At 45.1% G+C, this 10,981-nt stretch overlaps 1 protein-coding gene across 3 annotated transcripts in view; it reads right to left on the reverse strand.

Annotated features, from left to right (window-relative positions):
- Positions 1-10,981, reverse strand: part of NOL4 (nucleolar protein 4) — a 273,762-nt gene that overhangs the window by 242,885 nt on the left and 19,896 nt on the right. The gene's annotated exons all lie outside the window — the stretch shown is intronic.

Genomic DNA, 10,981 nt, shown 5'->3' on the forward strand with positions numbered 1-10,981 from the left:
GGCTGGGCAAGCTCCGAGTGGGGGATACTCAGGCTGGGGGCCACCCCGCTGGGCATACGGAGCTGCCTGCAGGTGCCGCAGGGCAGCTGCCGCCCAGTGCCACAGCTGGGGCTGCGCGAAGCGGCCCGAGCCACCCAGGGACTGAAGCAGGGCAGCCAGAAGCAGCGGCAGCAGCAGCAGGGCTATAGAGGGCAAGGTGTTGCCATGCAGGGCCCGTGTCCCACTCTCCGGAGCTCTGCTCCCTCTGGGGCTACCCTGCCCCAGCTCCTCAGCCCGCTGCCAGGGCAGTCCCCTGGCTCTGCCCTCCCGGGTCCCAGCCGGTCCTGGAGGTGGGAGCCCTGGCTGGAGGGACCCTGGGCTGAGGCGCGGCCCAGGAGCCTCACTGCTTACCCTGACCCTGCTAGCGCCGGACTGGCTGGAGGCAAAGGGGTGTGGGCAGAGTCAGCACTGGTGGGGGGGATCCCAGGGCTGGGACGACGGGGGGTGCAGGTGGGGTGGGGGGGAGAGCCCAGTGCTGGGGCAGCAGGGAGTGTGAGTAGGGGAGGGCACTGCTGTGGGGAGGAGAGCCCAGGGCTGGGGTGGGAGGCAGCCAAAAAATTTTTTGCTTGGGGCGGCAAAAAACCTAGAGCCGGTCCTGCCCATAAGAACCATTTTGGTAATGTCCTTTAGAAGGGTAAATCTCTTATAGCAAATGTTTAGTCAAAAGTAACCCTAGAGCTATTCATGCTGTAGGAATCCTTGCCAGTTTTAGTTCTGATGAATCCTTGCCAGTATTTGATCTGATGAACCCTTAAGAAAACCCATGCAACATACCAGCTTTATTTGGCCTTTAGGGCTGTATGGTAAGAGAACAGAATGAGCTAAAACAGCTTTTAAAATTATTTTGAAGACCGAGTGTACCTGGGTTTTTTATTTAAATAAAACCCATCTGCCTTCTTTTTAATCTGTGCAATAAGGACAGAAATCTTTCCTGCCTTACTTGTGAGTAGTCCCAGTGAAAGCAAACACTTCCATAGTGAAAGCAAGGAGACTACTATACTTGCATGAGTAAGGGGAGCAGAATTGGGCACTGCTTCTATACGCAATAAAATAAAATATGCTTTTTCCACCACCTTTCTCTCAGTTACTCCTCCCTCCCCTCAGTCTATCTGATACTCTTCCTGTAATCCAAGCGCATGGCTTCTTTCAGAGCTTTAACAGATTTACAGTTTACACCTTCCACAGGGGCTATGTGCATCTTCTCAGGCATGTTCAGGCACCGCTCATCTGAGGGTTGGGAATCAAAATGTGCTTCTAAACCACAATTAGCAATAAAAATTCAGTAACTCCATGCTTTCAGTTCCTCTTTTCAGATCTTTGGTCCACACTGGTTCCCACATTTATCAAAGCCTAAATTGAGAGGGATACTACTGTAAAAACTTTCTTTTTTAATTTACAGTATTTGATTGCAATCTGATAGCTAAGATGAATAGATGCCATTGATCACAAAAGCAGGGCTCTGAATGCAATTATTTCTGTTAAGAATGTTGTTTTGATGTTGAAATCAGAAAGAAAAGAAAGAAAACAGAGCACTTCCTACAAAAGTGAGCTCTATTACTAATTACACTTGTGCAAACTCTCCTGTCCTATTCTATTTATCTTCTTGTGTTTACTAATGCATTGAATGGGTTTATACCAATATATTTAAGGCATAATCAATTAATCCAAAACAAAGATTTAGATTAAATAGCCTGCTCCTGTACAATTAAGATTAATGATTATTCTTTTATTTCTGCAACAGTTAACTTGCACATGGTAAGGATCTTCATAATTGTTATTAGCAGTGTTCTGTGCTCTAAATGAGCATGAACCAAGTTTTGTGTTCACATTTTTTTCCTGCAGCAGGGACCTTTGTTGCATTTTTTCTCTCTTTATGTAAAAAGGAAGAAAGTTTTCTATTCTTTAACTATCAAAGGGGTAGCCATGTTAGTTTGGATCTGTAAAAAGCAACAAAGAATCCTGTGGCACCTTATAGACTAACAGAAGTATTGGAGCATAAGCTTTCGTGGGTGAATACCCACTTCGTCAGATGCACAGTCATGCATCTGACGAAGTGGATATTCACCCATGAAAGTTTATGTTCCAATACTTCTATTAGTCTATAGGGTGCCACTGTATTCTTTAACTATTATTGTGCATTATAAAATGAACCAATCTGAAACAAAGAGTTAGGATTAAAGGATGTTCTAAATACAACATAGTAACTTCTTAGAGGTTTCACTGGAACTTGTTTCCTTGTCTCCTAATAAACCACAATGAACCACATCCACAGTTAAGCCTTAGTACCACAGCATTTGGTGACTTACCCACTTTTTCATTCCTCTTTGTACACCAGCTGTATTAAGATATTGGAATATAGCATTCATATTTGTTCAATAATAAAAAAATATAATAATGTTTCCCCTTTTCCTCATTATTGTACAATATGTGTGCAGGCTGACCGCAGGCTACAGCCAGCTGCCCCAGAGGTGGTTTCATTTTCTAGTTTATAGTTTGTGATATGTTGTGGGATCCCTTGAGATAAAGGTGCATTATAATCAGAGATATTAGAGGTGGAAAAAAATTATCAGGTCATCTAGTCTATCCCCTGATAATGAAAGATTTTTTTCCTAGTGTGTATTATTTTGTGCTTTATCCAGTTTTGTTTTAAATAACTCACATGATGCGGCTTTCTCCTCTTCCCTTGGGGGAGTACTCCACAATCCAATAGATAAAAATGCAAAATATTAGGCTGAGTCTATAGCAACAGCCTACCACAAAAGCTTTGTAGGCAGCTGTGTTACCAGTCCTGAATGTGGTTAAGTGAGAAGCTTGAGACCACACCAACACCCTCTAGGGCACATGGAGATAATACAACCTCTCTGCCACTCCAGATCACACCCATTGGAGGAACAGTTAGCAAGGGCCTCTGTGATGCTGGAGAAAGCTAATTGCAGGAATAGAGGACCAACCCCTCAGCTCCTCCAGATCTTTTCAATATCAGTCCTGATTGTAGGGGAGCTCCCTTCCTCTAGTCAACTCCTCCAGCTGCCAATACTCTCTCTTCTTCATGGGGACGTCAGGTTGTGGAGACCCTGGTCCCCACTTCTTTGAGAACAAGGGCATGATTCAAAGCCCATTAAAGACACCCATTGATTTTAATAAGCTATGATCTGACTGCAGCCTCCTCCCATACTCTCTAATAACTGGCTCTGCTTCCAGAGATGCAGGGACATACCATTTGTTAGCTCTGGCTCTCCACCAGATCAGGTGCAGTCTGCACCGTGCAGAGGAAGAAAGGCAGGCCACTGTATGTGTGCCTACACTAGAGTAATGTGGGGGTTCGCTCACAAACTTTAGTGTTAAAGGGGCAGTTACTTTAAATGCCATCTCTTGTAAATAAACACATATGTATAACCCCTTAGATTACTTAAAATGGAAAAATTTAAAAAATCCAATTTGTGTTCTCACTGTTTATGCTCTTTGTTTACATATAAATGCCTTCTTCAGGAACTGACTCTTATTCTGTGTTTGTGCAGTGCCTAGCACAATGGGGCCTTGATCCTGACTGGGGCTGTTGGGTGCTACAGCAGTACAAAGTCTAGGGTTGCCACCTCTGAGATACAAAAAAATGGGACACCCAGGATTACCCTGAACTGATAAAACTGCACAGCTAGCAGTGTGTACTGAGCACTTTCCCAGGAAAGCTACCGCAAAAGAGAGACAATCCTGGGAAAACCTGGGTAGATGGCAACTCTAATACAAATACAAATACACCTCTACCTTGATATAACACTGCCCTCGGGAGCCAAAAAAGTCTTACCACGTTATAGGTGAAACTGCGTTATATCAAACTTGATGTGCTCCACGGAGTGCACAGCCCCGCCCCCCTGGAGCACTGCTTTACCGCGTTATATCTGAATTCGTGTTATATCGGGTGGTGTTATATCGGGGTAGAGGTGTAATAGTAAAAATAATTTTGCATTTCTCTCAGCTTAAACAGTGGTAACATATTAAGTTAGTTTCAGTTTTATTTACAGTTACTTTCTCTACCACATTATTAGTGATGCTTTGTTGTGGTATTTAAAAAACAAACAAACACCCACTTGCCCACCCCCAACTGTGGACATGTTTCTATATATCTTAGGTTTTATAAAACCTTACATTTTACAAAGTTTAATTTTGGACCAAATTTCATCTGACAGGCTCTCCTTGATAGAAGTCAGGGCTGGTAACACAAGAGTCTGTGGAGAATGTAGTGCAAGACCATCCTGCTAATATGAAGGACTAGTATCGTGGCTGTCCATGTCCACAGCTGCTGTCAAAACAGTCGTTTTTCTGCCTTTCATAACAAACACAATACTCACACATCCAGAAATGCTCCGCAGCACTAGCACCTTTGGATGGGGTTAGCTATGTGACTGGAGCATGTGCAGCACCTACAGAACATAAGGCTCTGAATGGCTAACGAAAACAGGTTATTTTTCTCATGAACCATACTTCCTACCCAAATCAAATATAAGACCAGGCTGCACTGACCAGAGAAATCATGAATTTCAAGCCTTCTCTACATTGGCTGGGGAAGTGTGGTTCAGGAGGGAAAATGTTAGCACATATTCACTGGTCAGTGTAGACTAGCCCCTTTTTACTTTGTTCTCCTGTGATGGATTATTGCAATATTTTAGTTTGGGTTTCAGTGCAGTGTCTTCAAAAGGAAAAGATATGGTTATTTCTCATCAAACAGAAACGACTTACAGGGCTTCCTTAAATGGGGGAGGAGGGAAGGAGGAGTATCCTAGAGGCTTGTTTGCCAGGGAGACAGCAAGAGCAGCTGCAGCTCTGTGTGTGTGTGCATGAGAGTGTGTGTGCATGAGAGTGTGTGTATATGTCTATGTGTCTGTGTCTGTGTTCCTGTTAGTGTGTGTATCTGTAAAATCAAATTCAGTTTGATTCAATAATACTTTACTGGCATGCCAAGCTGACAAATATTCCCAGGGCAAAAGAAATAAACCCCCCTGTAAATGGCAGGTACAAACTGCCCACGATGTGGCATTGTTCTGTGTCTAGGGTTTTATCCCATGTATTCATTTGTCATCAGAGTTCATTCCTGATCCTGGTTTCGTACTTTTTTAATGGTGACTTCAAGTGATCTGCTGGCAGGTTACTACGCCGAACAGTTCCATCTCCAAAATCTGTCTCCCTGGGTCAGGGTTTGTTTGGGTTTTTTGTTTTTATTTAATTTAATTTGTGTTTGTTTTATTTTGTTTTCCCCTCAATGCTTTTTGATAAAAAAATTTATGATTTCTGATAATTTGGTGAAATATCTTTCCCAAACTCGCTCATATTTTGGATGTTGAATTAGGAAGCATCACTCCATCTCTATTACATTGGTCGTTCAGATTCTCCTCTTTCAGTTTGGACTATTGCTTGTGTCTTCCTGTTTCTACTTCTAGTTTATGGTCACTGATTTGGTATTTGGTGAGAGTTCGCCTGAGCTTTGCACATTTCACTGTAGTGAGGTAGTCTGCTACCCTGACAGAGTGAGAAGGCTAGCCTGTTGTTGTCTATATATCTACTCTTCACAGTGCTTTGTTACTGATGGTTTGAGTATTGTTCTAGCATCTTGAGCATTTTGTGTGGGGTTGTTTCTTTCACAGAGAGAGAATTATGCAGCCCAGAGAGTGGAAGTCTATAGATCATACTTTCATTTAGGTTTAATGTTTGATCCTCTGAATCTTTGCAGTAAAAGGAGTGTTTGCTGCTTTGCTTGGGATGGCATCAGAATGGAATGTTTTTAGCAGCAGTTTTACTGGAGTGCTGTGTCTACCCAGTGGTTTCTAAATGTAATATAAGGCCCACGGAATTTTTTTCTTGTAATGCTTTTAAAGCCAAACTGAAGTTCACTGACATATCTAATATGAGGCCCAGATATGTGTAACTTAAGGAGTGTTCAATTTTCACATCTCTGTTATAAAATTTCATTCTGTTTTGTTTAAAGCTTTTTCTGTGTTTTCCAGGTTAACCCTGGAGGGCCCATGTATTGCAGTAGGTTTCCAGCTGATGTAGGCTTCTTTGTAGACTTGTAGACTGTAGATCTTGTGTAGGAGACAGTATTTCAGGGCATCAGCCTACAGTAAACTTTTTATCTCTGAGTTGTTTAGTTGGAGTCCAAGGTTTGGGGAATTTTGCAAAGAGGTTAGTAGATCTTATGTTGGAAAGTGTTGCACTGAGATTACATCCCTGTTTTACTTCTCCTTGCTTATGGTTTCTGTATCCATGATAGTTATTTTTTATCCTGTATATGATGGATTCATACATGGATTGAATTAAGTCATATATTTTCCATGATTTCTATTTTATACCAATTTACAGTTCAATCCTATGTGCCAAAATTAGTCAAAAGCTCTGCACTGTCAACTTCAAGCATTTAAAAATCATGAGTAAGGCTCAAGCCCCAAAACATCATGTGATTTTAATAACATAATATATTTTGGTTTCCTTTTATTCCCCTCTGGTTTCTGAGCCTTTAGGGTACAGTCAGGTCACATTTTCAAGCTTTACTTTGCAACCATAAGGGCTACACATCTTTCTTTCCCCTATGACAACTGAGATTTTCACATAATAACCTGTATACAGGAGCTGGGGCTTTAAGAAAAACTCACAATAAGATCACTAGAATTGGCAACAATTTATTTTAAAGCTATATTAAAGTCTGTAAAGAAAGCAGATCTCTTTCCACTATTTTTTTCTGGGTGTCTTTAGAATAAATATACTGTGGGTTGGTTTTTGTTTTGTTTTTTTCTTCACAGAGGAAACCAATTTGATTTTCATAGATTGTGGTGTTATTGGTCTGGCATTTTATTATCATTTGGGGTCTCAGTCCTGCTCTGTTGAACACAATGGTAGTTTTCCAGCTGTCTTCAATAGCATAGAATCAGGCCCTTATTGAGGATGCTATAGAACAGTTTGCTGCACCTAAAACAGAAACCTCTGTAGCTGTTGGGCTTAAGGACATCTGTGCCCACCCTCGCCCATCTCCTGGTCTGTCCTGGACAGCTGTGTGGGAAAAGGAAGTCAACTATGTGCTTACCTCCACTCAAGCAGAGCCAATCAAATTCCTACCTGCTCTCCCCGGGGCTCCTATAGCCCAGCAGGGAACCAAGCCATAGAGCAGCCTGAGCAATTCTTTCCTTCTTCCCCTGTGCAATGCAGCAGGCAGCCAGCAGGGGAGCAACTGAACAGGTGAAGCAGAGAAGAGGAAGCAGCTGTTCAGAGCAGTGGCACTGGAATACTTTTAATAGTGGGGGTGATGAAAGCCAGCCCCGTTACCTCTGTTCCCCCCCAAGCTGGGGCCAGAAGCAGGGCAGTGTCTCCAGGAGGGGGACCTGGAGAGGAGTAAGGGGGCCGAGGTTGGGACCACAGCTGGGGGGTGGGGGTGGGGCCATCAGCCAGGACCCCAGGTGAGGGGCTGGCAGTGGAGCCCATGTGCAGGGCCGAGAGCAGAGCCCACGTGTGATGCTGGAAGCCAGGAGCCCACATGCAGGGTGAGGAGCAGCAGAGCCCGGGCAAGGAACCAGCAGCCAGGATCCCTCCTGCAGGGCCAGGAGTGGAGCCCCACGTGAAACCTGCAGCAGCCCCTACGCTTCTAGTTCCCATGCCTATGATTCAGAGTACTCTTTGCTCAAGACAGAGCTTGTCCTAGGGCTGCAGGTGGCATGCAGTTGGGCAGACAATCCCCTTTCTCCTCCCCATGGTGACAGAACTGGTTCAAACTCATCAGGTTAAAAATTTCAGATTTCAAATATTTTCAAAAATTGTAACCAAATACAAGTTTTCTTTTTAACGCTGTTGCCCTTGAGAGCCACAGTGTAGTGCCTTGAAAGCCACTGATTGCACACATCAGGACTTTAAAGCATTTACTTGCTGTTCCTTTTAGCCACTGTGGCAGTGGGCAGGGCTATCTTGGCCTAGCCAGGTCTCCTGTAGTATGGTCATGTCATGGCATTTAGGGCTTGTGTCCAAAGATCAAGGGCAGTCTTGTATCTTCCAGCTACTTACAGCACATGAGGTCATTTTCATAATTTTGTGAATAGTAATTTATGCCTAGAGTTGTGAAGAGCATCCAGAATATGGAAGTGAGAGTTTACTACATCACGTGTGTGTGTGTGTATTACTATATAATATATTATGTATATATTATTTCTATAATATTGTTATCTGTCTTCTTACTGTATTCAGATTTGGTTATGCATGTTTCTACTACTATGGGCCCATTGCTAGTGATGGGGCTAGGACTGTATCTTGAATTGATGCTCTGGAGTTTTTCTGTGTCGGTGATGTGGAGGAAGTCGCTGAAACCTTCTGTTGTCCAGTTCTGAGCCGAGTGGTCTTATTGGATCTAGGGTCAGGGCTCCATCTTTAATTAGACTAGCAATTATTCCTATTCCTATCCCTGCTTTGCCCCAGAGTACCTTGTCACACAGGTGATTTTTTTGTTGTCTGTGTCACTGTGCATCAGTGTCAGCATATGTGTGTGAGTGTTAATGTATGTGTGCCAGTTTTGCTATACAGCAACGTGTGTATCTGTCACTGCATGTGTAATATTGGGGAGAGTTATGTGTGCAGCAGTGTGAGTGTGATTGTCACTGCCTGTCAGTATGGGCAGTGTCATTGTCACCGTGCATGTCAGTATTGGTGTATGTTTGTGGCTGCAGCAGTGTGTGTGTGTGTATGTGTATGTCAGTGTCACCCCATGTCAGTATTGCTGGGTGTGTGTGTCACTGTCTGTGTCAGTATTGGGGTCATCAGTGTCAGTAGCTGTAAGTGGTGTGTGTGTGTACATATCAATGAATGAGTCATATTGGGAGTGTGTCATTGTTATTGTGTATGTCAGGGATAGGGTGTCAGTGTCATTGGGTAGCAATGCGTTTGGGGGGTGTGATTATGACTGTGTGTGTCAGTACTGGTGTGTGTGTGTGTGGGTAGCAATGTGCATGGGTCAGTTTCACTGCATGTCAGTGTCATTGGGTGTCAATATGTGTTGGTGTCTGTGTGTTATGATGACTGTGTCAATACTGGTGTGTTGGGGTATCAGTGTCAGTCTATTGGGGGTGTCAATATCACTGCGTACCAGCATGTGTTGGGGTATCAGTGTGTGTCAGTATTAGCGTGTCAGTGTCACTAGGTAACAATATGTGTTGGGGGGGTGTCGGTATCACTGGGTAACAGTATGTGTTGGGGTGTCAGTGTGTGTTGGTGTTAGGGTGTCAGTTTCACCGGGTAACAGTATGTGTTCGGGTGCTAGTGTGTGTCACTGTTAGAGTGTCAGTGTCACTCAGCAGCAGTATGTGTTGGGGTATCAGTGTTAGAGTGTCAGTGTCACTCAGCAGCAGTATGTGTTGGGGTATCAGTGTTAGGGTGTCAGTGTCACTTGGCAGCAGTATGTGTTGGGGTGTCAGGGTTGGGGTGTCAGTGTCACTGGGTAGCAGTATGTGTTGGGGTGTCAGTGTCACCGGGTAGCAGTATGTGTCGGGGTGTCAGAGTGTCAGGGTTGGGGTGTCAGTGTCACTGGATAGCAGTATGTGTTGGGGTGTCCGTGTGGTAGCAGTATGTATTGGGGTGTCAGGGTTGGGGTGTCAGTGTCACTCAGCAGCAGTATGTGTTGGGGTGTCAGTGGGGATAGCAGTATGTGTTGGGGTGTCAGTGTGTCAGGGTTGGGGTGTCCGTGTCACTAGATAGCAGTATGTGTTGGGGTGTCCATGTGGTAGCAGTATGTGTTGGGGTATCAGGGTTGGGGTGTCAGTGTCACTGGGTAGCAGTATGTGTTGGGGTGTCAGTGGGGATAGCAGTATGTGTTGGGGTGTCAGTGTGTCAGGGTTGGGGTGTCCGTGTCACTAGGTAGCAGTATGTGTTGGGATGTCCATGTGGTAGCAGTATGTGTTGGGGTATCAGGGTTGGGGTGTCAGTGTCACTGGGTAGCAGTATGTGTTGGGGTATCAGTGTTAGGGTGTCAGTGTCACTTGGCAGCAGTATGTGTTGGGGTGTCAGTGTTAGGGTGTCAGTGTCACTCAGCAGCAGTATGTGTTGGGGTGTCAGTGGAGGTAGCAGTATGTGTTGGGGTGTCAGTGTGTCAGGGTTGGGGTGTCAGTGTCACTGGGTAGCAGTATGTGTTGGGGTGTCCATGTGGTAGCAGTATGTGTTGGGGTATCAGGGTTGGGGTGTCAGTGTCACTGGGTAGCAGTATGTGTTGGGGTGTCAGGGTTGGGGTGTCAGTGTCACTTGGCAGCAGTATGTGTTGGGGTGTCAGGGTTGTGATGTCAGTGTCACTGGGTAGCAGCATGTGTTGGGCTGTCAGTGCGTCAGGGTTGGTGTGTCAGTGTCACTGGGTAGCAGTATGTGTTGGGGTATCAGGGTTGGGGTGTCAGTGTCACTGGGTAGCAGTATGTGTTGGGCTGTCAGGGTTGGGGTGTCAGTGTCACTTGGCAGCAGTATGTGTTGGGGTGTCAGGGTTGTGATGTCAGTGTCACTGGGTAGCAGCATGTGTTGGGCTGTCAGTGCGTCAGGGTTGGTGTGTCAGTGTCACTGGGTAGCAGTATGTGTTGGGGTATCAGGGTTGGGGTGTCAGTGTCACTGGGTAGCAGTATGTGTTGGGCTGTCAGGGTGGGGTGTCAGTGTTATTGGGTAGCAGTATGTGTTGGGGAGTCAGTGTCACTGGGTAGCAGTATGTGTTGGGCTGTCAGGGTTGGGGTGTCAGTGTCACTTGGCAGCAGTATGTGTTGGGGTGTCAGGGTTGTGATGTCAGTGTCACTGGGTAGCAGCATGTGTTGGGCTGTCAGTGCGTCAGGGTTGGTGTGTCAGTGTCACTGGGTAGCAGTATGTGTTGGGGTATCAGGGTTGGGGTGTCAGTGTCACTGGGTAGCAGTATGTGTTGGGCTGTCAGGGTTGGGGTGTCAGTGTTATTGGG

This window comes from Gopherus evgoodei, chromosome 2, assembly GCF_007399415.2.
Source record: "Gopherus evgoodei ecotype Sinaloan lineage chromosome 2, rGopEvg1_v1.p, whole genome shotgun sequence".
Lineage (NCBI taxonomy): Eukaryota > Metazoa > Chordata > Testudines > Testudinidae > Gopherus > Gopherus evgoodei.